Genomic DNA, 26,433 nt, shown 5'->3' on the forward strand with positions numbered 1-26,433 from the left:
TTCATTTGACTCATCTTGTTGTGATGTTAACTTTATTGTAGTGGTCTGGAACCAAGCCTGCACTATCTCTGAGGTTTGCCTGCATTTTGTCCCAATATATATAATAATTACTAATTAAATGTACATATTATATATATATTACTAGTTAATATGTACATATATATATATATACATTTAACGTATATATGTGTGTGTATACATACATTTATGTGTATGTGTTCTTCATTACTTTTTCTTCCATTGCTTTCTCTCATTTTCACTTTAAGTATGTTATAATAGTATCATGAGTAACCACTCCAAATAAAAATTTTAACTAATGAAGTCAGTAAGACTTAGTTGCAAATGCTGGTCATTCCTCTTTTAGCTATCTGAGCTTCTTCAAAGCTTCTTTGAACTTAAGTTGTTTTTTTTTTTTTAATCTCTTAGACAAAGCTTGCGATACGTATTTGGCTGAGTCGCTGGGAATCAGAAATAATGTATGCAAAGTCACTACCCACAATACCTGTCATGTTGGAAATAAATAGAAGTGCAGCAATGATACATTATTGTACAAGTATATTTTATTTGAACATCATCCAAGTATTATCCTCCAAGACTATTAATTGTTAGAAACAAAGGTTCGAGTGAAAAAGTTCACCGTAAAATTGAATGCATTTATTTTCGTCTTAATGGACCTGCCATGTCTTAGGCATAATCTTTCCCTGTTCAGTTTAATACAATGTAAACAACATTCACCTCAGGGTAACGGTGAACATTGGTTTATTGCCAAAAAGGTTTTTCTTCCCTGAAAATACGTAGGATCTGAGGCCTTCACCCTTCTAATGAGTCAGCAAATGTTTCACTCTTAGCCTAGTTGGAAAACCACAGAAACAGCCATGGAATAATAAGAGAAGAACTGAGCCAGATGTGAAACAGGTTTATGTAAGAGAAAAATTAATGTTTTATTTCCTGAATGTTAAAAATCTTAAGCACATACCATATTTTGGTTTTTTAAAACATGTTTTGAAAAAGCAAAATACCTTTTCAAACTGGGAGAGCTGTTATCCAAAAACAAATAGGCTAATAGGCTGGAAGGTTTGTAAGGTAATTGGATCCAAAACTGTTGTCACTTAAGATGGGCTCAAAGTCCCAAGGTTGCACATTGTCAAGTAAATTGGCAGAGCTCTTGCAGCAAGGGGGTTTGAGGACCTATAGCAAGCAGGTCTCTGAAGTTTCAAGTTGCAGTGTTGAGGCTCAAATCATCTCATTTTCTGAAACTCTTTCATTGAATCAGGAAGATTTTAGCGTAGTATGTACAACTAAAGATAATTTTGTATATTTTAATGTGGCAGAGAAATAAGGACTCCCATAAAATGGTTTCTTTATTTTTTTCTCTCTTGTCTCAGAACAAATGCCCATATTCTTTTTTTTTTTTTTTTTTTTTTTTTTTTTTTTTTTAAATTTTTTTTTTTCAACGTTTATTTATTTATTTGGGACAGAGAGAGACAGAGTATGAACGGGGGAGGGGCAGAGAGAGAGGGAGACACAGAATCGGAAACAGGCTCCAGGCTCTGAGCCATCAGCCCAGAGCCCGACGCGGGGCTCGAACTCACGGACCGCGAGATCGTGACCTGGCTGAAGTCGGACGCTTAACCGACTGCGCCACCCAGGCGCCCCACAAATGCCCATATTCTAAGCTGTATCTTCTTCAGGCAGCAAAGTTTCCACCCGCTGCTGCTCCTCCTGCATCATTATTGTCCTTACCCCCCACTCCTGAAGCCCCGCTTCACCTCTCCTGGTGGCTTAGCCTTTATCTTTCAGATTTTGTAGAGGCAAGTCTTTGGGGTGACAGCAATAGAAGTAAGGTAGCAAGCAAGTCCCAACATCAAATGGGACAGACATTCATCTCAATATTGTAATTTGTTTCTAGTAGTGCTTTGAATGCCTTTGATCTCTTTCCTGAATCATCAAACTCTCTGTATTAAAGGAAACAAAACACCAATTCAACTGCTCATCCAATCGGAGTCTTAAAAGTACTCCTTTTAGTTGTTCTTACAGTCATTTCAGGGATGATCTAGTCATGATTCTGAGCAGATACTCCCTCATAACGAGACAGATTGTAGTGCTAACACTTTATGGGATGAATCTAATCTGCCATCCTCCAGGTTATACCCCATGATTTGGTTCAACGCTTCAGGCTGAAGCAGAACAAATTCTTCATTTATTCTTCACGCACGCAGCAGGTATTTACTAAACACCACTTGGTACTGGTCTATGTATTAGTAATGAACAGCAAACAAAATAAATTCCTACTTTGGTGGGCCTCACATTTTAGCAAATTAAAAAAAATATAAACAACAACAATGAAAGAAAAACATATACCATATTAGGTGGAAATAAGTGTTAAGTGAGGAAATGCAATCATAGAGGGGGCTAGAATGTGTGTGTGTGTGTGTGTGTGTGTGTGTGTGTGTGTGTGTGTACAAGAGTTAGCAATATAAATAGGCTGCATATAGAAACCTCCCTGAGAAAGTGATTTTCCATGACCAAGATAAGGAAACCACATCCATTTGTGCAGAACTATTTCCAGGCAAAAGGAACAGCATAACCAAGGCTCCAAAGAGGGCAATTTTATTCCATTTGCTCCATGACAGTTTGTGAACGATTTAAGGATCACTGGTAAGTCACTGAAAACTTCCTTCAGTTGAAAAGTGCATTGTTGGGGCGCCTGGGTGGCGCAGTCGGTTAAGCGTCCGACTTCAGCCAGGTCACGATCCCGCGGTCCGGGAGTTCGAGCCCCGCATCAGGCTCTGGGCTGATGGCTCAGAGCCTGGAGCCTGTTTCCGATTCTGTGTCTCCCTCTCTCTCTGCCCCTCCCCCGTTCATGCTCTGTCTCTCTCTGTCCCCCCCCCCCCCAAAAAAAAAGTTGAAAAGTGCATTGTTTTCCTTCATTTCATAGATAAAATAATTTAGACAACATTTTTTTTAAAAAAATTTTTTAATGTTTATTTATTTTTTAGACAGAGAGAGACAGAGCATGAATGGGGGAGGGTCAGAGAGAGGGAGACACAGAAGCGGAAACAAGCTCCAGGCTCTGAGCTGCCAGCACAAGGCCCGACACGGGGCTCGAACTCACGGACCACGAGATCATGACCTGAGCGGAAGTCGGCCCCTTAACAGACTGAGCCACCCAGGCGCCCCTAATATAGACAAAATTTAATGATACAGTAGCTTTTCTTCTGGGAACATTCTCTTTTGTGTCCATCATCTTTTTTAACATTTGCGCAGGATAATACTAAATATTCAGTTCTACCTTTTCAGGAATGACTGGAATGAATGATTATATTTCTAGTACTTTTTTTTTTTTTTAAGTATAGTTCTGACACGAATACAAAGAACACTTTGTGGGCTATTTGTTTGTCTTTTATATTAGTTCTATACACTTTCATTCACTCTTATTCTCCTTTTTTCCCCACCTTTCCATCCCACAAAGAACCACTTAACTACAGATGCTTATTAAAAATTTAATTATTGGGGTGCCTGGGTGGCTCAATCGTTTGAGCGTCCGACTTCGGCTCAGGTCATGATATCGCAGTCTGGGAGTTTGAGCCCCTCGTGGGGCTCAGTATCTTTCTGATTTGCTACCTTCTTTATCAGAACTGGAATTGCTAAATAACAAATTGCTAAATTATAACAAATCTCTGTTAAGTGTCTGTACTGACAGCTCAGAGCCTGGAGCTTGCTTCGGATTCTGTGTCTCCCTCTCTCTCTTCCCCTCCCCCACTCATGCTCTCTCTCTCTCTCTCTCTCTCTCTCTCTCTCTCTGTCAAAAATAAATAAACATTAAAAACTATTTTAAAAATGTACTTGATGCTGGTTTTAAACATGTATTAAAACTATGAAGAGTGAAAAATCTTTTAAAAAATTAAAAAAAAAAATTAATTATTCTATTTCGACCTCAATCAAAGCTGAGCATCTGACAAAGTCCACTTCTTCATTTAATCTTTGTTCTTCAGTATCTTTCTGATTTGGTACCTTCTTTATCAGAATTGGAATTGCTAAATAAAAAATTGCTAAATTATAACAAATCTCTGTTAAGTGTCATCATTTTGTCATTTTTTCTCTAAAAGTCAAAGTGATAAAAATTAGGGAAGCATCGGTAAATGACCTTACAGTCTTCACCTTCTTTAACAGTATAAATCTCCTCTAGACTTTGGGTACTCATTATAAATCATGCCAATCAATAATATCTGTTATAAATAGAGTAAAAATATAATTTTTCACACATATGTGAATTTTTGAAAGTGACCATGGGCATTATTAAAAGTTAAATCATGAAAACTGGTATGAAGCAGACCTCTTTAAAGTAAAACTTATGTTTACTCTACTTGTATATTACACTTAATAAAATCCCATAATGCCCAACAAATCATGTTCTAGAATCACAGAGAATGAGGTTTGTATTTCAATGTTTATGATACGGCTGTAGGACCTAAGGGAAATCATTTAACCTCTTTAAACCCCATTCTCTATATTTGGGGAGTGTAACTATCTACTGTATTTATTTCCCAAGATTGCCATGAAGATTCATTGAGATTGTATATTAAATTGTTTAGCTTAGGGGTTATGCATATTAAGCATTCGAAAAATAGAAGCACAAAATCTTTGTGTCTTCTTCAATTTCTTTCCTTAGTGTTCTACGGTTTTCAGAGTACAGATTTTTTACCTCTTTGGTTAGGTTTATTCCTAGCTATCTTATGAGTTTGGGTGCAATTGTAAATGGGATTGATTCCTTGATATCTCTTTCAGCTGGTTCATTATTGGTGCATAGAAATGCAACAGATATCTGTAAGTTGATTTTGTATCCTGCAACTTTGCAGAATTCATGTATCAGTTCTACCAACTTTTTGGTGGAATCTTTTGGGTTTTCTACATTTAATATCATGTTATCTGCAACTAGGGAAAGTTTTACTTCTTCCCTGCCGATTTGGATGCCTTTTATTTCTTTTTGTTGTCTGACTACTGTGGCTAGGACTCCCAGTACTGTGTTAAATAACAATAGTGAGAGTAGACATCCCTGTCTCATTCCATGCTCGTGGATTGGAGGAACAAATGTTGTTAAAATGTCTATGCTACTCAAAGCAATTTACACATTTAATACAATCCCTATCAGAATACCACCAGCATTTTTCGCAGATCTAAAACAAACAATCCTAAAATTGGTATGGAACCATGGAAGGCTCTGAATGGCCAAAGCAATGTGGATAAAGAAAAGTAAACCTGGAGGCATCACAATTCCAGACTTCAAGCTATATTACAAAGCTATAATCATCAAGACAGTATGGTACTGGCACAAAATCAGACACATAGATCAATGGAACACAATAGAGAACCCAGAAATGGACCCACAATATATGGCCAACCAATCTTCAACAAAGCAGGAAAGAATATCCAATGAGGGAGAAAAGGCAACAAATGATGTTGGGAAAACTGGACAGAGACATGCAGAAGAATGAAACTGGACTGCTTTCCTACATACGAGTGTCAACTATGGAAAACTGAGACATAGAGATGTTAAGAAGCCTATCTAAGGTCACCTAACAAATAATTGGCAAAGCACAACTAAACATAGTCAATTTGGCATCTTAACATTTAGGATATACTCTCAATATGAATATAAATAAAAATGAATTATACAGCAAATTTAGAAACAAATACATGCTGTAATTTTTTAAAAAAATTGGTTTCTATTTTCAGTGAAAATGGAGTAATAGAAATTAAATTTATTTCAAGTCTCAAAAAAACCCCTAGAAAATTGGACAAAATATATGGAAATAACCACTTAAGCATATTTTAGAATAGGCAACAGGCACTATGAGGAAGTGATTCTTGACTAAAGCAATGGAAAATAGAGTGAACCCCTATTATTACTCTACTTATTGCTTTGGTAGTGTTTCTAGACTTAAAAACGGAGTGTGGGGGTCAATCAGAGCATGGAATTCCTGATAAGTTAAGGAGGCAAAGTTTAGAGTTTGCAAGAACAAAGTGGTTAACATTTACTCAGCACAAAATGCTAGAGAGGAGAGATTGACAGATAGTGAGAACTGCATATTTGTAAAAGGGTACCTCTCATTTTTGTCTGCACACTAAACTTTGCATGCGTGAGAGGGCACTATCTGAAGTCAGGGATAGAAGTATTAAAAAGGAATGTGTGTGCAGTAATGCATCCCAGAAACAACTGGGAAAAGTTAGTGTTTCAACCAACCAAAGTGGAAAGACTTAGTAATACAAAAGGCATATTGTATAGTGCTCAAAGGAGTATTGCATTAGTAATAAGGACAAATTATCTCTATACTAAGTGCTTGTCTTGAGCATCCTAACAAACCTGAGAAGCAAGTCTTTGAAGGATCAAACTGATCCCAAGTATCTTAACTGTGTCCCCAAACAAAGCCCAACAATATTTAAAGGACTACACAAAGCACCCAATAAGCAAAAACATAAAATCCGCAATGTCTAACATCCAAAGAAAACTAACAACCATGAAACAGAGCAGAAAAATACAATTGATAGCCAGGAAAAAAGTCAACATAATGGAAGCAGATCCAGAAATGACAAATATTATAGAAGTAGAAGTAAAGAACATTAAAACATCTATTGTAAGAATCATTCACTTTCAAGATGGTGAGTAACAAAATGGAAGGTGTAGAATGAATGAAATTAAATTTCTGGAGATGAAATATCTATCTGAATGAAAATACATTGGAAGATATTAACAGGAGATTAGAAACTTCAGAATAAAAGATCAATGAATATAAATGTCATAAACTCTGGGTCTGTAGTTCTCTCTTGTCCAGCAAGAGAGCAGACACAGAATTAAAATGTGAGAGAGGCTAATGTCTGGGAGGAGACAAGAGCCCCGAATAAGGGTCTTTGCTCTGTTTTTATTAAGATCAGAAGGCTACAAGCGTGGTGGACGTGCGCAAAGAGACAATGAAACTGTGAACATGAGGGAACATGTGAACGTGAGGGAAAGGGGGTTTTGAAAATATGCTATGTTAGGGGACAATACAAAACAAAATCCTGGCACTGGGAGGAAGGTTGTTTATAGCAGCCATGAGGCACAGTTCTGTTTACCTAAACTTGCCTAGGGGACAAGAAAGACAGAACTTGCTACCTCAGGGTCAACATGGCACCTTTCATTTGCTAATTAACTCCCGCTCTGGGCAACTTCGCCCTGTTGGGCTCTAAAGTTCTGTTTTTCTGTTTTTGTCCTTCCTTCCTATGAAAGCAGCTTTCTGCTATTGTACTAAGTTGAGGGGCATTTCTGCCCCGAATACCTAATCTTGTTTACCTCATTTTTGATGCATTCATTCTGAGGCTTTCCTATTCCTATAGCTTTGTCCTATACTGGGGGCCTTTGCCCTGTTTACCTAATTTTGTTTACCCAAACTTGGGTGTGTTCATCCTGTGGCTTTCTAATTCTTTATGCCTTGTTAACCCATCAGTGCAAGGTCAGGGAATTCCTAGGCTTATTCCCCACATATAAATACATAGAAATAGAGACTAACTGAAACACAGAAGGAGAAAACTGAAATAAAAATATTAGCAGAGGTACCACATAAGAACAGGGTACTAATTGTGATCTTTAGAACAATATCAATCAGCCTATAACACTCAGAACTGGAATTACAGGAAAGGATATGGACAAAAAGTTATTTGAGAAAAAAGGGGTGTAATTTTCCACATTTAATGAAAAATATAAACAGAAAATCCAAAAAGTTAAAAAAAATCACAGAGAACATAAAGAAAACTATAAGGCATGTAAGAATAAAATGGCTGGAAGCTGCTAATAAAAATAATATCTTTGAACACAAAGCCAGAGAAAAAGGCATATTGGAACAAAGATAAGAGTAGCTACCATTTTCCCATCAGAAACAAAGCAAGCCAAAAGATGGTAAAGTGATATCTTTAAAATACCGGGGGAATAAAAAACAACTATCAATTTAGAAGTGTAATCCACACAATGTCTTTCAGAAAGGAAGGAAAAATAAAGATTTTTTTTTTTCAGGAAAAAAAATGTCTGAGATAATTCACTGCCAGCAGACACGTGTTACAAGAAATGTTAGGGGCGCCTGGGTGGCGCAGTCGGTTAAGTGTCCGACTTCAGCCAGGTCACGATCTCGCGGTCCGGGAGTTCGAGCCCCGCGTCAGGCTCTGGGCTGATGGCTCAGAGCCTGGAGCCTGTTTCCGATTCTGTGTCTCCCTCTCTCTCTGCCCCTCCCCTGTTCATGCTCTGTCTCTCTCTGTCCCAAAAATAAATAAACGTTGAAAAAAAAAATTAAAAAAAAAAAAAGAAATGTTAAATAAAGTTCTTAAGGCAGAAGAAAAATGATGTCAAAGTAATTTAGATCTACACAATGAAACACACTAAAAATTATTACTATGTAGGTAAATATATACAAATTTTATTTTATAGTTGTTTTTCCCAAATAAATGACTATTTAAAGCTAAAGTATTAGCAATATGTCACAGGGTTTATAAAATTTAATGAAAATTGTGACCGCCATAGGGAAAAGTTTAAGGGAGAGGGATTGTATTGTTTTAAGAAGTCAATAATATTTATAAAGTGGTATTATATTGTTTTGAGGATAGAGTATAAGATAGTATGCATATATTCTAAACCCTAGATAAACAACTCAAGCAAAAGTTAGAGGTGCTAAACCAAGTGGACATATAACAGAATCATACAAAACTACTTACGGTACTGAAAGGAAAGTGGGGAAAATCATTAAAGAAATTATTTGACAGGTGTAAAACAAATAGCAAAATCACATTTAATGCAAATAATGTAAACATGCCAACTGAAAGGCACAAATGTCAGATTAGGTTAAAAAAAAAAAAAAGCTCGGTTTCAAGAAATCCACTTTGAATAGAAAGTAACCAATAGGTTAAAAATCACAGGCCAGAAAATTATCAACTAAAAGCTTGAGTAGCTATATTAATAGATAAAGGAATCTTAGAATAAGGGATATTAACATGGATAAAATGAGATATATCTTAATGATAAAATGTCAGTTCACCAAAAAGACATAAGAATCCTAAATGTATACACATACTTACTAACAGAGCTTCAAAATTGTGAAACAAAAGGTGAAAGCATAACAAAGAAATAGGTAAATTCAAAATTATAGTTAGATATTTCAATGGTTCTCCCTCAGCAATTGATATTATGAGTAGACAAAAAAAAATGTTTAGAGAAGATGTACAAATAACACTGTCAACCAACCTGACCTAGTTGATATTAATAGAACACACAGCAATGGCAGAATACACACACTTTTCAAGTATGCCCAGAAAAGTCATTAAGATAAACCATATTTTGTCTCATAAAATGTCTCAATAAATTTAAAAGGATTCAGTTAAAAACAAAGTGTGTTCTCTAAACACAACAGCATTGAAACAGAAATAAATAACAGAAAGCTCTTTGCAAAATCTCCACATATTTGGAAATCAAACAAGACAATTCAAATAACTGATGAGTCAAAGAAGAAATCACAAGGAAATTCTAATATTTGAAATGATGGATGATAAAAATGCATAATATTAAATAAATATTACAGTCTCCCACTTATGGAAATAGAAAAAGGACAAATTAAACTCAGAGGGGAAAAATGATCCAAAAAAAGAGCAAAATTTTTCTTTTTCTTTTTTTTTTTTTTCGTTTCAACTTTTATTTAAATTATGGTTGTCATGTAGGGTAATATTAATTTCAGGTGTAGAATTTAGTGATTCATCACTTACATACAGAACCCAGTGCTCATCACAAGTGCCCTCCTTAATCCCCATCACCCATTTAGCCCATCCCCCCCCATCTCCCCTCCAGCAACCTTCAGTTTGTTCTCCATAGTTAAGAGTCTCTTATGGTTTTCTTCCTTCTCTTTATTTTTCCATTCCCCTATGATCATCTGTTTTGTTTCTTAAATTCCACATATGATTGAAATCATATGGTATTTGTCTTTTTCTGACCGATTTATTTTGGTAAGTAAATATACTTAGCATAATACACTAGCTCCATTCACATCATAGCAAATGGCAAGATTTCATTCTGTCTGATGGCTGAGTGATATTCCATTGTATATATATGCTATCTTTTCTTTATCCATTCATTGTCGATGGACACTTGGGTTTTTTTCGTAGTCTAGCTATTGTTGATAATGCTTCTATAAACATCAGGATGCATGTGCCCCTTCAAATCAGTATTTTTGTATCCTTTGGGTAAATACCTAGTAGTGCAATTGCTGGGCCATAAGGTAGTTCTATATTTAACTTTTTGAGGAATCCCCATACTGTTTTCCAGAGTGGCTGCACCAGTTTGCATTCCCACCAACAGTGTAAGAGGACTCCCCTCTCTCCACATCCTTGCCAACACTGGTTGTTTCCATGTTGTTTACTTTAGCCAGGTGTCAGGGAATATCTCATTGTAGTTTTGATTTGTATTTCCCCGATTATGAGTGATGTTGAGCATCTTTTCATGTGTCTGATCACCATCTGTATGTCTTCTTTGGAAGAATATCAGTTCATGTCTTCTGCCCATTTCTTAAAATGATTGTTTGTTATTTGGTTGTTGAGTTTGATAAATTCTTTATAGACTTTGGAGACTAACCCTTTACTAAATATGTCTTTTGCAAATATCTTCTCCCATCCTAAAGGTTACCTTTAATTTTGTTTATTGTTTCCTTAGCTGTGCAGAAACTTTTTATCTTGATAAAGTCCTAATAGTTCATTTTTGCTTTTGTTCCCTTGCTTCTGGAGATGTGTCTAGTAAGAAGTTGCTATGGCTGATGTCAAAGAGGTTACTGCCTGTGTTCTCCTCTAGGATTTTGATGATTTCCTATCTCACATTTAGGTCTTTCATACATTTTGAATTTATTTTTGAGCATGGTGTGAGACAGTGATTGAGTTTCATTCCTCTTTATGTCACTGTCCAGTTTTCTCAGGATCATTTGTTGAAGAGACTGTTTTTTTCTCCATTGGATATTCTTTCCTGCTTTGTTGAAGATTAGTTGACATATAATTAGTTATGGGTCCATTTCTGGGTTTTCTGTTCTTTTGCATTGGTCTCTATGTCTGTTTTTGTGCCAGTACCAGACTGTTTTGATGACTACAGCTTTGTAAAATAGCTTGAAGTACAGAATTGTGATATCTCCAGCTCCGCTTTGGTTTTTCAAGATTGCTTTGACTGTTCAGAGTCTTTTGTGGTTCCATACCAATTTTAGCTTTGTTTGTTCTAGCTCTGTGAAGAATGCCAGTGGTATTTTGATAGGGATTGCATTAAATGTATAGATTGCTTTAGAGAGTACAGACATCTTAACAATATTTGTGCCTCCAATCCATGAGCATGGAATGCTTTTCCATATCTTTGTGTCATCTAAAAGAGAGCAAACATTAATGCAATAGAAAGCATTGAAGAGTAGATAAAAGCAATGAAAGCAAAATTTAAATATTTGGAAAGACGAACACAGTTCCTGAGCCTCCAATCAGACTGCTCAGGAAAAAGTGAGAGAAAACACAGTGCAAATATCAAAAATAAACTAATAGTCATCATCATAGATCTCACAGACACGAGAAAGCTGATAAAGAGATACTGTGGAAAACTACATATTGATCAATTCAACAACCTGAATAAAAAGGACCAATGCCTTAAAGGAGATGCTGCCAAAGGGTTAAGAAGAAAGAATTAGACAAAATAATCTTATAGTTATTAAAAATATTGGATGTTTACTTAAAAATTTCTCATAAAGAAAACTTAGTCCCATATTGATTCAGTGGTGAATGACATCATACTCTTAGGGAAGAAATAATTCTGTCTTTCAATTATTTCAGAAAATAGAAGGGACAACAATTCCTAACTCATTTAAAAAAATTGTTTAATGTTTATTTATTTTTGACAGAGAGAGAGAGAGAGAGAGAGAGAGAGAGCGTGAGCATGAGTGGGGGAGGGGCAGAGAGAAAGGGAGACACAGAATCCGAAGCAGACTCCAGGCTCTGAGCTGTCAGCACAGAGCCCCATGCGGGGCTCGAGCTCACCCACCGCTAGATCATGACCTGAGCTGAAGTCGGACGCTTAGCTGACTGAGCCACCCAGGCACCCCACTAGCTCATTTTACGTAGAGACCAACATTATCTGGATAGCAAGACTTTACAAAACTAAAATAAAATAAAAGCACTAAGCCATATTCTTTTTTTTTTTTTTAATTTTTTTTTCTACGTTTATTTATTTTTTGGGACAGAGAGAAACAGAGCATGAACGGGGGAGGGGCAGAGAGAGAGGGAGACACAGAATCGGAAACAGGCTCCAGGCTCTGAGTCATCAGCCCAGAGCCTGACGCGGGGCTCAAACTCATGGACCGCGAGATCGTGACCTGGCTGAAGTCGGATGCTTAACTGACTGCGCCACCCAGGCGCCCCAAATATTCTTCATTCTTAACAGCATCTTCTCAAATGAAATGAAGCAAAAAGTATATTTTTTAATGAATTAAAAAAAGGGAATACATCTAAGTGGGATTTATCCAAGGGAAGTAAACTATGCTAAAATTTGAAAATCAAATAATATAATTCACCATACCAACACACTAAGAAAGAAAAACACATCGTTTCTATAATTTCAGTGCAAAAACCACTTGATAAAAACCACTTGATAACGTTCAAACTCCACTCATGAAAGCAATTCTTAGCATACTAGAAACAGACACATCTTCAACCTGATAAAGGAAAACTAGCAAAATCTTATAGCTAATATATAAATGCGGAACAACTGACTGTTTTCACCTATTTTGTTCTCTCTCATGACTTCTATTCAACACTGTGTTAAGGAAGGTCATGGAACTGAAATAAGGCAAGAAGAGAAATAAAAAGCCTACAGACTGAAATAAGAATAAAGTAAAATTGTGTTATCTGCAGGAGATATGATCATCTATACCTATGATATACCTATATGAGTTATATAGGTAACTCAGAGAATCTATGGAATTAAATGTGAGTTAGGGAGGTTGTAGTATACAACTAGGTTATTATACATGCATCAAGATTGCTTCTAAATTTTCACGACAACAAAAAGTGAAAATCGAAATTTAGAAAATCACAGTTCACAATTTCACCAGAAATGTGACAACGTTAGGGTTAAAGTAAACAGAAATTGTTCAAAACCTATATGTGAGAATCTGCAGAACATTACTGAGAAAAATTAAAGAAAATCTAAGTGAATAGAGAAATAGATGATGTTCAAAGATTAAAAGATTCAATATTGTTAAGATGTCAACTCACCCCAAATTCACTTACAGATTCAAATAAATCCTAATTGAAACAACAACAAACTGATTTTTAAAAATAAAAAGTGCCAATCTAAATGCAAACTTTTATGGAAACTCAATAGATGTAGAATAACTAAGAATTTTGTGTAAAAAAAAAAAAATCAAAGTTCGAGAACTTAGACTACCTAACTTAAAAATTGTGTTGTATTGGCGTAAAGATTGACATATATATCAATGGAACGGTAAACAGGATCCATAAATTATACATTCACATGTACATGTTCAATTGATTTTTAACCCAGCTTTTGAGGCAAGATAATGGAGGGAACGGTAACTTCTTCAGTAAGTGGTGCTGGAAGAATTGAATATCAATGTACAAAATATTCAACCTCAAGTCTAACTTAAAACATATACAGAAATTAAAAATAAAATGTCAACCTATGTGTAAGAGATGCATTTACTAACCTTCTGGGAAAAGATAGAGGAAAATCTTAGTAAACTTTGGTTAGGTAAAACTTCTTTAAATAGACTTGAACAAGTGTAAAAGAAAAATGATAAATTAGATGTCATCAGAATTTAACATTTCTTTCTCGTCAAAATACAGTGTGAAACCAATGAAAACACAAAACACAGACTGGGAGAATATATTTGAGAATATATCTGAAAATGAATCTGAATCCAGAATATATCCAGAGCATATATTTAGTGACAAATTCAAAAGAAGAGAAAAAATAAGATGATAAAATGGCAAGACTTGACCAGATGTGACACCAAAAAAGACAGAGACAGGATTAATAAATAAGCACGTTAAAAATGCTTGATTTCAGGGCGCCTGGCTGGCTCAGGTGGTAGAACATTCAGTTCTTGATCTCAGGGTAGCGAGTATAAGCCTCTCGTTGGATTTAGGGTCTACTTAAAAAAAATGCTAGGGGCGCCTGGGTGGCTCAGTCGGTTAAGCGTCCAACTTCAGCTCAGGTCATGATGTCACAGTTTGTGACTTTGAGCCCCTGTTGGGCTCTGTGCTGACTGCTCAGAGCCTGGAGCCTGCTTCAGATTCTGTGTCTCCCTCTCTCTCTGCCCCTCCCCTGCTTGCACTCTGTCTCTGTCTCTGTCTCTCTCTCTCTCAAAAATAAATAAAAATTAAAAAAAATGCTTGATATCATTAGTCACCAGGAAAGAGCAAATTAAAACCATGAGTTTGAACTGCATATATATTGCAATGATTGATAGCTTTTAAAAGACTAATGTTTGCATGGATGTTCTGAAACATTAAGAAAGGTAAAATGTTATAGGCACTTAGGAAAAAAATGTTGTTAGTTTTTCTAAAGACTAAACATATGCTTACTATATGACTCAGCAATTTCACCCATAAGTGCTTAACCAAGAAAAACAAAAACCTAAACCCACACAATCTTGCGCTTCATTGAATGTTCACACAGTAGCTTTATTCATCACAGGAAAATAAAAAAGAACCCAAATGTCCCTCTGCTGCTGAGCAGTTAAATAATTTGTGGTGTATCCATCCAATGGAATACTCAGAAATAAAAGTAAATGAATGACATAAACATCTACTGGGATGAATGTCAAAAGCATTTTGCTGAGTGAAAGAAGCCCAACACAAAAGGTGTCATACCATATAATTTTGTTTATGTAAAAATATTTTTCAAAAGGCAAAATTATTATTTTGGAAAGAACAGAATTTGCCATATTCAGGGAGGTGGGTAAGAACACTTACACCAAAGGGGAAGGAAATAAAATTTGGGGTGATAAAAACATTTTGCTAGGGGCTACTGACTTTTTTTTTTTAATTTTTTTTTCAACATTTATTTATTTTTGGGACAGAGAGAGACAGAGTATGAACGGGGGAGGGGCAGAGAGAGAGGGAGACACAGAATCGGAAACAGGCTCCAGGCTCTGAGCCATCAGCCCAGAGCCCGACGCGGGGCTCGAACTCCCGGACCGCGAGATCGTGACCTGGCTGAAGTCGGACGCTTAACCGACTGCACCACCCAGGTGCCCCAGGGCTACTGACTTTCTATGTATGATGACTTTAACAGTGAAAATTGGTGAGTTTTAGTGTACTAAAATTATGCCTCAACAAAGCTGATTTAAAAATCTGGGTAAAAGTAATATTAAATATGTGGAGTTGACTAAAGAAATATCTAACAAAAATTATAATAAAATGATCGGTAGAAAATTAGGTAGAAAATTAACCATTTAAGTGTTTAATCAAATTATTATAACCTCAGAACATCTAATGGAAATGTGAAAGTTTACTCATATTCATGCATAGCGATATGAAGCCATCGACTAATAAAATAAGCTAAAAGACTAAGAAATACCAGTGACATTGACCTAGATCAGTATGTCAGGTTCAAAGGCATCATTTCTTGAATTATAAATAAAACGAATTTGAAAGTGAAGAAAGGAGCTTAAGTAAGAAAGAATTATCAATGGAAAAAAAAAACAATTAAATGAAATTACGAATGGTCTTAAAAGAGAATGTATGGGTTTTAATGGGTGTCACTAATTTGAAATAAAAATAGGAACATCACTAATAAGTCACAGGAATAAAAGACACAGCACAGGGAGTATGGTCAGTGATATTGTAATAGAGTTATATGGAGACAGATGGCATCTACACTTGGGGCGAGAATAGCCCAACATATAAAGATGTCGAATCATTATGTTGTACACCTGAAGTCAGTAACATTGGGTGTCAATTACTCTCAAATAGAAAAAATAAATAAAAAAGTAGAAACATCAAGCATTCTGTTCATACTATACATGAAAATGTTATCAAAAACTTGTCAGTTTGACAGATCATTTGAAAATATAGACAAAAATAGGCCAAAAACTGCTGAAAAGCTCTTTGCCACCTAGGCAATATCAAACAAGTAACGCAATTTTAAGAATAGAAGTTTAGGTTATTTTCATACGGATCTGAAATGATTAAATAAAGATAAATTGGGAGTAGATTACAGGACATTGATAGAAGTATACATTCACTGGTTTTGCAATATAGAAGTGCCCACTAATGGCTTACATTTTTGCAGCGGACTCCTTCCTGAAATTTCTACAATGTGAAGTTGCTAAAGTGTAGAAAGGGAGGCTGTACACCGAGGCAGCGAGTGTAGAGGAGACCCAGGATAGAAATTGTCTGAGACCCTCAGAGCTGTCAGGTTCTGCGACAAGCATCCCTAACCACTGTCCAGCACCGGGCAACTTTCAGGAATGCTAATTGGACATACTTGGCCAAGTTGAACAAGATTCCAAAATGAGCTTTTAACGAATGGCTGAATTATCTGGTAAGTAGTTATTGTATGTGAGAGATGAGAATGGAAATGGATGTAATATTTTTGAACAGATTTTTTTTCATAATACAACATGGTTTTCAATACGTTTTCTTTCACAATTTTGAAATTTGATCCAATTTCCCCCTACATGTGTTTATTAAAAGAGTAAAGAGAAAAAAAAAATAGAGGCCCACTGGTTTCTGAACTCTGAACTCATTGTTCTTGTACTACATACACAAAATGAATAACTAATAAATTCTGGGCTTGAAATATTAATTTCAGAAGAAGATTTCATTGAGAGAGACATCCGAAGTCAACAACTGGTGTCCTAGACCTTACTGGAATATTAAATAACTAATGAAGTGAAATCTAAACATCTAATTTCCTTGCCATCTAATACTTTGATGTTCATCTTACCATGCCTTGAGAATTCCATGTCAATTCTTCCCCCAAGACTCCACTCGTATTCTTTCCTTGCCTGGGTGTCTCTTACCCTTCTCTTATACTTCTCCACCAGATTTTAAGCTCCATGAGGAGAATCAGTATATGTCATTCATTGTTGTATCTTGATGCCTAGGACAGGTGTTGGCACATAATAGAGGTTAATTAATGTATGTTGAGTGGAAATGAATACATATACTTTATATTTTATTTATTTATTTTACTTATTTTATTTATTATTTATATTTTATTATAGTTGGATAAAACTGCAGTACTTGAAAGAAAAATAAATTATAAAGGATAAAAGCTGAGAAACACTGAGGAAACAAAGCCCAAATATTCATGTTCTAGAAATTCATAATCAGATAAAAGGGAAATTCCGTACAATAAAATTTTTAATTGTTGACAACAATCAGTCACATAACAAAATTGAGTATGAGTTTTGTGACTTGTCCAGTAGCTGTAGCTTTTGCATTAAAGTTTGGATGGTGTTCTAAGCAAATAATTTTAATGAGTAGGATTTAGACTTATTGGTTTGGTATTCACTAATACAGAACATTTGGTCAAAAAAAGACTGATTATAGTATTGATCTGGGCATTTTGAGGAAGAAAACATAATGAGCTAACATGTTAATGTGAAATGACTCTCACTAGATGGCAATTAAATGATCAATAATGTTTTTGCAGAAGCAATTAGAAAATATCTTGATACATGATCAGGACTTATTTCTATTAGGAAAGGCACAGATTGTACATTACTCTGTAAAAGATATTTTAGCAAAAATGAATTCATAGCGCTTATGCATTAGGGTTGTAGACAATCCTATAACCTCTACATAGAGTATAATGGAGTTTCCATTTAGTGGCACATTTCCACATTTCTAACGAAAGTGACAAAACAGTCAAAGATATTTGATGTTGAAATACAGCCAAAGGTGACACCATCAGGAAAAGGAATCTGGAAGAACTAGAGTAATAGTTAGGAAGAAGGCGAGATAATGGTGTTAAATCTTTTCAACATGGCACCTACAAAGAGAATTCTCTAGCTACCTGATGTGAGAGAACATCTACCTCCCTCCCTAACAGAAGCAAAGTCTCTGAAGAAGGTGACAAATGAGCTACTAACAGCTTTTTTTCCAAGAATTTGGAACCTCAACCTTCACCCAAATATTTAATAGGAACTCTCACTTAATTCATTCTAACAATAGTAGGGCTACATATGCTTTGTGGCAGATTCTTTCATACAGAAACTGTTTCAATCATGCAGAATCTGTTCTCTTTTTGTAGATCAGGATTTCAGTTAATTCCTGGAAATCTGCAGTCAGGGCTACTTTAGGTTTAAGGAATGAGACACTCAGTATTGCCTACATGTTAAACAGACATCCTAGGGACCATATGAAGTCCCTTTGCTTAAGAATATTCAACCTGGGGGCGCCTGGGTGGCGCAGTCGATTGAGCGTCCAACTTCAGCCAGGTCACGATCTCGCGGTCCGGGAGTTCGAGCCCCGCGTCGGGCTCTGGGCTGATGGCTCAGAGCCTGGAGCCTGTTTCCGATTCTGTGTCTCCCTCTCTCTCTGCCCCTCGCCCATTCATGCTCTGTCTCTCTCTGTCCCAAAAATAAATAAACGTTGAAAAAAAATTTATAAAGAATATTCAACCTGTGGGGCGCCTGGTTGGCTCAGTTCGTTGGGCGTCCAACTTTGGCTCAGGTCATGATCTCATGGTTGTGAGTCTGAGTCCCACATTGGGCTCTGTGCTGACAGCTCAGAGTCTGGACCCTGCTTTGGATCCTGTGTCTCCCTCTCTCTCTGCCCCTCCCCACTTGTGCTCTATCAAAAATAAATAAATGTAAAAATAATTTTAAAAAATTAAAAAAAATACTCAACCCCTGCTTTTGGCTGATAAGTGTATTTAATGTTATTATTGTTACTTGACCAATTTCTGCTTTTTTGGAAAGAACACCCACCTTCAGTGATGTGTGAAAAGTCAAAAAATGCTCAGAGATGACATTGAAAAAACAGCAGTGGTATAAAGCAAACATCTGGCTTGTAAGTTCAAAGTCAGTTGATTTTTCCACAATAATTTCCCCAATGTTCCCTGCTTTGAAGGGGATGGAGAGGGTTGCAAAGAGGGCTTTCCCTCTTTTTATTTGCTCAGAAAGTATGTTTGGAAGTAGCCTGAGGATATGCATGCCCTTGTATCTCTGAGGTCCAAAGATTATTCTGTTTCCAAAGTGTCTATGAACCAAAATAAACTGGCAGGAGAAAGCAACTCTTTCATGGATGTTAATATACATGAAATTCATTCCTATATTTTTTCACCAGATATCACTAAATATCTGCCAGGAACTGCACTAGGATGGGACAATATATCTGAAAGAGAATCAAGCACTTTGGTTCTCAAGGACATCACAGGCTAATAAGATTTAGACACTCAAGCTTCTGATGACAGTACAGACTGCTGAGGACAAGACTAATATTCCAATATATGTCATCCCAAGTATGAGAGGAGTTGCTCCTGGTGAGGCTGTGCAAACCCAGACTCTTCTCCTAACCACCTGAGCATTGGTTTATGTAAGTTATCACCACTGAAATCCTAAATCTGAGAGGTAGACAAATCTGGGCTCAATATAATTGCTAAAATTGATCTAAAGTTATAGTAATTATACTGATTATTTTTAAACAATTGATCCCTCTTTTAGGTCAGGTCTGTTTAGCAGTTGGAGGAAAAAATAACAGGGGATTTGAAAACCTGAGTCCCAATGTCTCCTAAGGGACCAGTGTGCTATGAGAAAGCACCCTCTCCATGGACGCTTCCAGACTGCATACAAGGAAAATGCCAAAGAAACTTCTCAAGCTTTCAGGATGAGTAGCCATCATTCACAAAGTGTAATTATATGTTTACTTCATGGAATCTAAGCTTTGTGAGAGCAGAATCATGTTATTTGTTTGCTTTATCTTTAGCTCCTATCATACAGTGGCATGTGATATGTGTTGTTAACAGAGTGATTGTCATTTAGAAGAATCCACAGACCAAACTAGTTAAAAATAAAAGGAGATTTTTTCTTCCAAGTTTTTATTTAAATTTGTCAGTTAATATACAGTGTAATACCACCTCTGGGTGTAAGATCCAGCAATTCATCACCTACACAAAACACCCAGTGCCCATCACAACAAGTGCCCTGCTTAATACCCATCACTCATTTAACCAACCTCCTGCAGCAACCCTCAGTTTGTTCTCTAGTTAGGTGTCTCTTTTTTGGTTTCTCTCTCTCTCTTTTCCCCCCATGTTCATTTGTATTGTTTCTTAAATTCCACGTATGAGTGAAATCATATGGTATTTGTCTTTTTCTAATTTTGCTTAGCATAATGCATTCTAGCACTATACACATTGTTGCAAATGGCAAGATTTCATTCTGTTTGATGGCTGAGTAATGTTCCATTGAATATATATATATACCACCTCTTCTTTATCCAGTGATCAGTCAATAGACATTTGGGCTCTTTCCATAATTTGGCTGTTGTTGATAATGCTGCTATAAACATCGGGTGCATATATCCTTTTAAATCAGTAGTTTTGTATCCTTTGGGTAAATACCTAGTAGTGCAATTGCTAGATCATAGGGTGGTTCTATTTTTAATTTTTTGAGGCAGCTCCACACTAGTTTCCAGAGTGGCTGTACCATTTGCATTCCTACCAACAATGTAAGAGGGTTCCCCTTTCTCTGCTTCCTACCCAACACCTAATGTTTCCATGTTGTTAACTTTAGCCAGGTGTGAAGGGATATCTCATTGTAGTTTCATTTTTATTTCCCTGATGATGAGTGATGTTGAGCATCTTTTCATGTGTCTGTTCACCATTTGGATATCTCCTTTGGAAAAATGTCAGTTCACGTCTTTTGCCCATTTCTTAACTGGGTTACTTATTTTTTTGGATATTGAGATTGACAAGTTCTTTATGGATTTTGGATACTAACCCTGTATTGGATATGTAATTTGCAAATATCATCCCCCATTCTGAAGGTTGCCTTTTAGTTTTGTTGATTGTTTCCTTGCTGTGCAGAAACTTTTTATCTTGATGAAATTCCAATAATTCATTTTTGCTTTTATTTCCTTTGCTTCTGGAGATGTGTCTAGTAAGAAGTTGCTATGGCTGATGTCAGAGAAGTTGCTTCCTGTTCCTATCTCAAAGTTAGGTCTTTTATCCATTTTGAATACACTTTTGTGTATGGTGTAAGAAAGTGGTCCAGTTTCATTCTTCTGCATGTCGCTGCCCAGTTTTCCCAGGATCATGTGTTGAGGACACTGTCTTTTCTCCATTGGATATTCTTTACTGCTTTGTTGAAGATTAGTTGACATATAGTTGTGGGTCAATTTCTGGGTTTGCTGTTCTTTTGCATTGGTCTCTATATCTGTTTTTGTGCCAGTACCAGACTGTCTGTCTTGATGACTACAGCTTTGTAAATATAGCTTGAAGCCCAGAATTGTAATGCCTCCAGATTTGCTTTGCTTTTTCAAGATTGCTTTGGCTATTTGGGGTCTTTTATGGTCCCTTTTTAGGATTGTTTGTTCTAGCTCTTTGAAAAATGCTGGTGGTATTTCGATAGGGATTGCATTAAATGTGTACATTGCTTTGGGGAGTATAGACATTTTAACAATATTTATTCTTTCAACCAATGAGCATGGAATCTTTTCCATTTCTTTGTGTCATCTTCAATTTAAAGTAAAAGGAAATTTTACTTTTAATGTAGTCTCTTATTATTTAGTCTCTTTGCATTCATCCTGTAGCTTGTATTATATATGTATCTATAAATATATAAAGACTATATATCCTCTTGATTCTATTTCTGTTATATATGTATGTATATACCATACAACTAATAATAACCAATGTATTGATTCTGTTTTCATTATATGCATATGTAGCAAATATCTGGGTCCCTGTGAACCAATCAAATTGACCCATCACATCCTTCTTTCTAGTGTGGAGCTATTAAGAACTAAGGGGGGAAAAAGAGGGAAGAAAAATGAGGCTATTACAAACAAAAAGTAAATGGCAAACAAAAAAAAATAAAAAATGAAAAAATGAAGTTGATATGATGGCAGATATGATGGAAATATGAACAAAAGGTGTAACCTCACGATTCACAAAAGAGAAAACTCAAATGGCCAATAAGCATAATAACTGACACTCATTTCACTTTTAATGAGGAAAATGCAATAACAGAACATTTTATTGGATTCAGCAAACCTTGGGAAGTATGTGCACTAGCAGAAACATTCCTATGCTGCTATTTGTACTATAACCTGTACATCAACTTCAGACATGTAAACAGTACTATAAATTATGTTTGGGTGCAGCCATACATTGTAAGATTTTCAGAACAATTTCCCTAGAAAGAACGAGGCTAACACCCTAGGATCAGAGGATGCTAACTGGACATATATATAGACCAGGACGGGTGCCTCATACTTAGAACAGTCTGTGGTCAGAGTGCCTTTCAGTAATATAAGTTTTACATTTTACTTTGTGGATCCTTAGTGCCTGCCACCAGTAGAGACTAATTTAGAGGTGCCACTGCGACAATGTAACCCTTCTGCTTTGACAAGATCACCCCCTGCCACGTCATGAGATTAAAAGTCACTTTAATAAGAAGCTACATTATTAAAATAACTCATTACCATCATAGTAGTCCTAAATACGGGTGAGAAACTTTTAGTGATATGACAGAGTCTTCTCATTGAAATATGAATAATTTAGAAATGTGTGAGACTTGGGAAAGTTGAAATGGAGTGCAAGAATAATGTTTTTAGAACTGTGAATAGAAACATTTTGGCATAGAAGTGTACAGGGAGGGGGTGTATACAGGTGGGGAAGTGCATAGGGAAAGTACCTCTTAGTACAAATGTAAAGAACGTTTTATCTTTTTCAGGCCACAGGGAATCATAATCTTTTTAAATATAAGCTGAGACAACAGAGCAGAAGAGATGAAATTTCCTGGCGTCCTAGGGACAGATAAGGACAAGGGAGGGTATGACAAAAGTTTCCGCAAGCCTTCCTGACACTGCTGTGTCTCCACGTCCTACAGCAGACATCTTCAGAATTAGTTCCAGTTTTTCAAATTTTTGATGATTATATTTTATCACGTTGTAGCATGGAAGCCAGAATTTACTTAATAGTATTTCTTGTTCACCAGTTTGTACTTTTTTTTTTTTTTTCACGTCAGACAGGTAATGGGGTGAGGTCACGTAACAAGGTTTAAGGGAGGCACATGTCACACAATGGCGTGAACACGCAATCATCATGCTTATGAACTACAAAAGGATCTGTACTATTTTCATTAGTACTTTCACTTCACTTTTTTCACACACACACACACACACACACACACACACGCAAACATGCACACACAAGCTTTTGCTAAAACTAAAAGGGAAATGAAGGAATACAGCATTAATTGACACATTCAAGTCTGGAGATCAACACTTATTTTAAATATAAATAAGTATTTTATTATAAGGACCAATTAAAATAAATAATGTTCAATAAAATTGAATAAATAAATTCAAATAAATAAAATGTTCAATCCTATTTAATTGGTGTTAATTAGCTACCCATCGTATGAATGTAGAAATGGTGCCATATCTTATTTGCAATATTATTGTGACGTCTGCTCTTATTGGGTGAAATCTTGTCGGATTTAATTGGTAGATAGTGAATGAATCTTGATAGAGAATCCACCAGGGAATCATATGGGAATGATGCCTTACTGACACTGGCAGGGATTTGCTCCTCCCAGTGTTAGCTAATCCCTAGCTCCCTAGCGATAGAAATCAATTCAGCAGGGAGGTTGCCATTCAAATGCAAACTAACCAATCAAAGCCCTCCCCTCCAGCCCTCATCAGGATCCTACAGTCCAGGTCCGTGGTTCCCTGTCCTAACCTTGCCAAGACCAGGTACCATGCAACTCAGGTGAGCTGCTACAACCCAGTGCCCATAGAAAATATCAAACTAGCTAATTAAAACCTATTTAACCTACCTCTCTTTCCTTAATTCAGAAACCATGCCAAAGGCTCTTACCCACATTTTCTGCTTGTCTCTTCTTTCTCCTTACTGACCCTGGTGCTTCCTCCTGTGGCCCTGCATGGTGTGGCATGCCTCCTATATGTGGCTATAAATGTCATCCTTCACGACAGTCATTTCTGTATCTGCATGTCCTGCTATTCCTGACTAATAAAAATCTTGAGTACATTTTAAAATATAATCTTATATGCTTATACTTTAAATCAAATTCATTCATTCTTTTATTAGTCAATTGATATTTATCAGGCACTTTGTTCCAGGTGCAAATATGATTATTTCTTTATTTTAAGTACTAAAACCCATCTATTGGTATTTCAAGTGACACTTTTCCTCCATTATCCTGTGTTAGTCAGAGTTCCCCAGAGAAACAGAACCAATAGGACAGGTAGACAGATAGACAATTTTTTTTTTGATAGATATTATAGGAATTGGCTCACATGATTCGAGGCTGAGAAGGCTCCTGATTTGCTTTCTGTAAACTGGGATAACTGTTGTGGGTCCAGGCGTAGTTCCAGTCCAAATCTGAAGGCCTGAGAACCAGAGGAGACGGTACGTAAATCCCAGTCTGGATCTGAAGCCTCAAGAACCAGGAACACCAATGTCTGAGGACAGAAGATAAGCGTCCCAGCCCCTTTGTTTTTTCTCTACTTTTTTGTTCCATTCGAGCCTTCAGCGGATTAGATAATGCCTGCCCACACTGGGGAGGGCATTTTTGTACTTAGTTAACCCATTCAAATGCTACTTTTTTCAAGAAACACCCTTACAGACACACCCAGGAATAATGTTCTGGCAGGTATCTAGATATCCTTTAGCCCAAACTGATGCATAAAATTAACTGCCACATCCTTAAGTACCTTCTTTTTTAGCATCATTTAATTTACAGGGTTTTTCAAGACTTTGGAAATCGTGTGGTGCCTGGGTACTCAGTCAGTTAAGTGTCAGATTCTGGATTTTGGTTCAAGTCATGATCTTGCAGTCATTCATGAGATTGAGCCACACAATGGGTTCTATACTGCCAGCATGGAGCCTGCTTGGGATTCTCTCTCTCCCTCTCTCTCTGCCCCTCCCCTACTTGCAGGCACACCCAGGTTGTCCCTCTTCCTCAAAATAAATAAATTAACTTAAAAAAAAGAAATTGTAATATACATATCAAAGAGAAACTGAGAGTGCAAAAGAAACAGAGAGGGGGAGAGAATAAAACATTTTTTCAAAATGAATAGATTTATTAATATTTTATTTTTGGTTTATATTTTGGTACATATTTTTGCACTTAGTTTCAACTCAGAAACAAAATGCTATAAGTCACTGAATTTTTTTTGCTGCTAAATGAATTTTGATGTTTGAATAAGATTCTGCATTTAGTATTATTTAAACAAAGTTTGGTTTTAACACACCATTTTATTTTATTTTATTTTATTTATAATGTATGATAAAGAGAAGTTCTAAAATACACAGTCCATATGGTCCAGAAATCTGATCAAGAAAACGTAATGTCTGGGGGTGCCTGGGTGACTCAGTCAGGTAAAAGCATCCGACTTTCTAAGCATCTGACTTTAGCTCAGGTCATGATCTCACAGTTCGGACTCTGTGCTGAGAGCTCAGAATCTGGAACCTGCATTGGATTCTGTGTCTCCTTCTCTCTCTGCCCCTCCCCCATTCAGGCTTTGTCTCTCTCTCTCTCTCTCTCTCTCTCTCAAAAATAAATAAACATTAAAAAATTTAAAAAAGAACATAATGTCCTTGTTAAACAACACCAAAATTAGTCTATGGTAAAGAAGCAAACACAGTAGGAGAGAATGTTCTTCAAAAGAGGGATTGATTCTTGCAGAAATCTTACAGTAGGATGAGGGACTTAAACAAAGGCCACACGTGAAGTCGATGATGAAGACGAAGACTTACAATTCTGCCAAAAGCAGAGCCCTTGAAGGTATGATGGAAATTAGAATCACATTAAACCACTTTCCCTTGAAGTGAGGTATTATCAGAAGTCAAGCATAAAATAAAAATATCTGTGGAGTCATGCATGAAGTCTAGTATATAGAATTAGACTTTACCTCTCAAAGTCATCTACTTGTCAAATTTTGGATTATTGGTCTGGTTGATCTCGAAATTTTGGAGACAGCCCTGGGAACTTCAAAATACATATCTATAGATGATGAACACAGAAGCTAGGGCAGCTAGGTGGCTCAGGTGGTTACTCATCTGACTCCTGGTTTTGGCTCAGGTCATCATTTCATGCTTTGTGAGTTCGAGCCCTGCGAGTTCACGCTCTGCGCTGACAGCACGGAACCTGCTTGGGATTCTCTCTCTCTCCTTGTCTCTCT

General features: G+C 36.4%; 1 long non-coding RNA gene and 1 other non-coding gene across 2 annotated transcripts; one reads left to right on the plus strand and one right to left on the minus strand.

The window, feature by feature from the left end:
• Positions 1 to 15,251: 15,251 nt before the first annotated feature.
• LOC123379786 lies at positions 15,252 to 20,248 on the plus strand. Its single transcript, XR_006584660.1, has 4 exons — positions 15,252 to 15,355; positions 16,346 to 16,597; positions 19,351 to 19,599; positions 19,728 to 20,248. It is a non-coding gene; the product is annotated as an uncharacterized LOC123379786 (long non-coding RNA).
• Positions 20,249 to 23,246: 2,998 nt separating this feature from the next.
• LOC111556465 lies at positions 23,247 to 23,352 on the minus strand. Its single transcript, XR_002735937.1, has one exon. It is a non-coding gene; the product is annotated as a small nucleolar RNA U13 (small nucleolar RNA).
• Positions 23,353 to 26,433: the final 3,081 nt, after the last annotated feature.

The sequence above is a fragment of the Felis catus genome, chromosome C2 (genome assembly GCF_018350175.1).
Source record: "Felis catus isolate Fca126 chromosome C2, F.catus_Fca126_mat1.0, whole genome shotgun sequence".
NCBI classification, from domain to species: Eukaryota; Metazoa; Chordata; class Mammalia; order Carnivora; family Felidae; genus Felis; species Felis catus.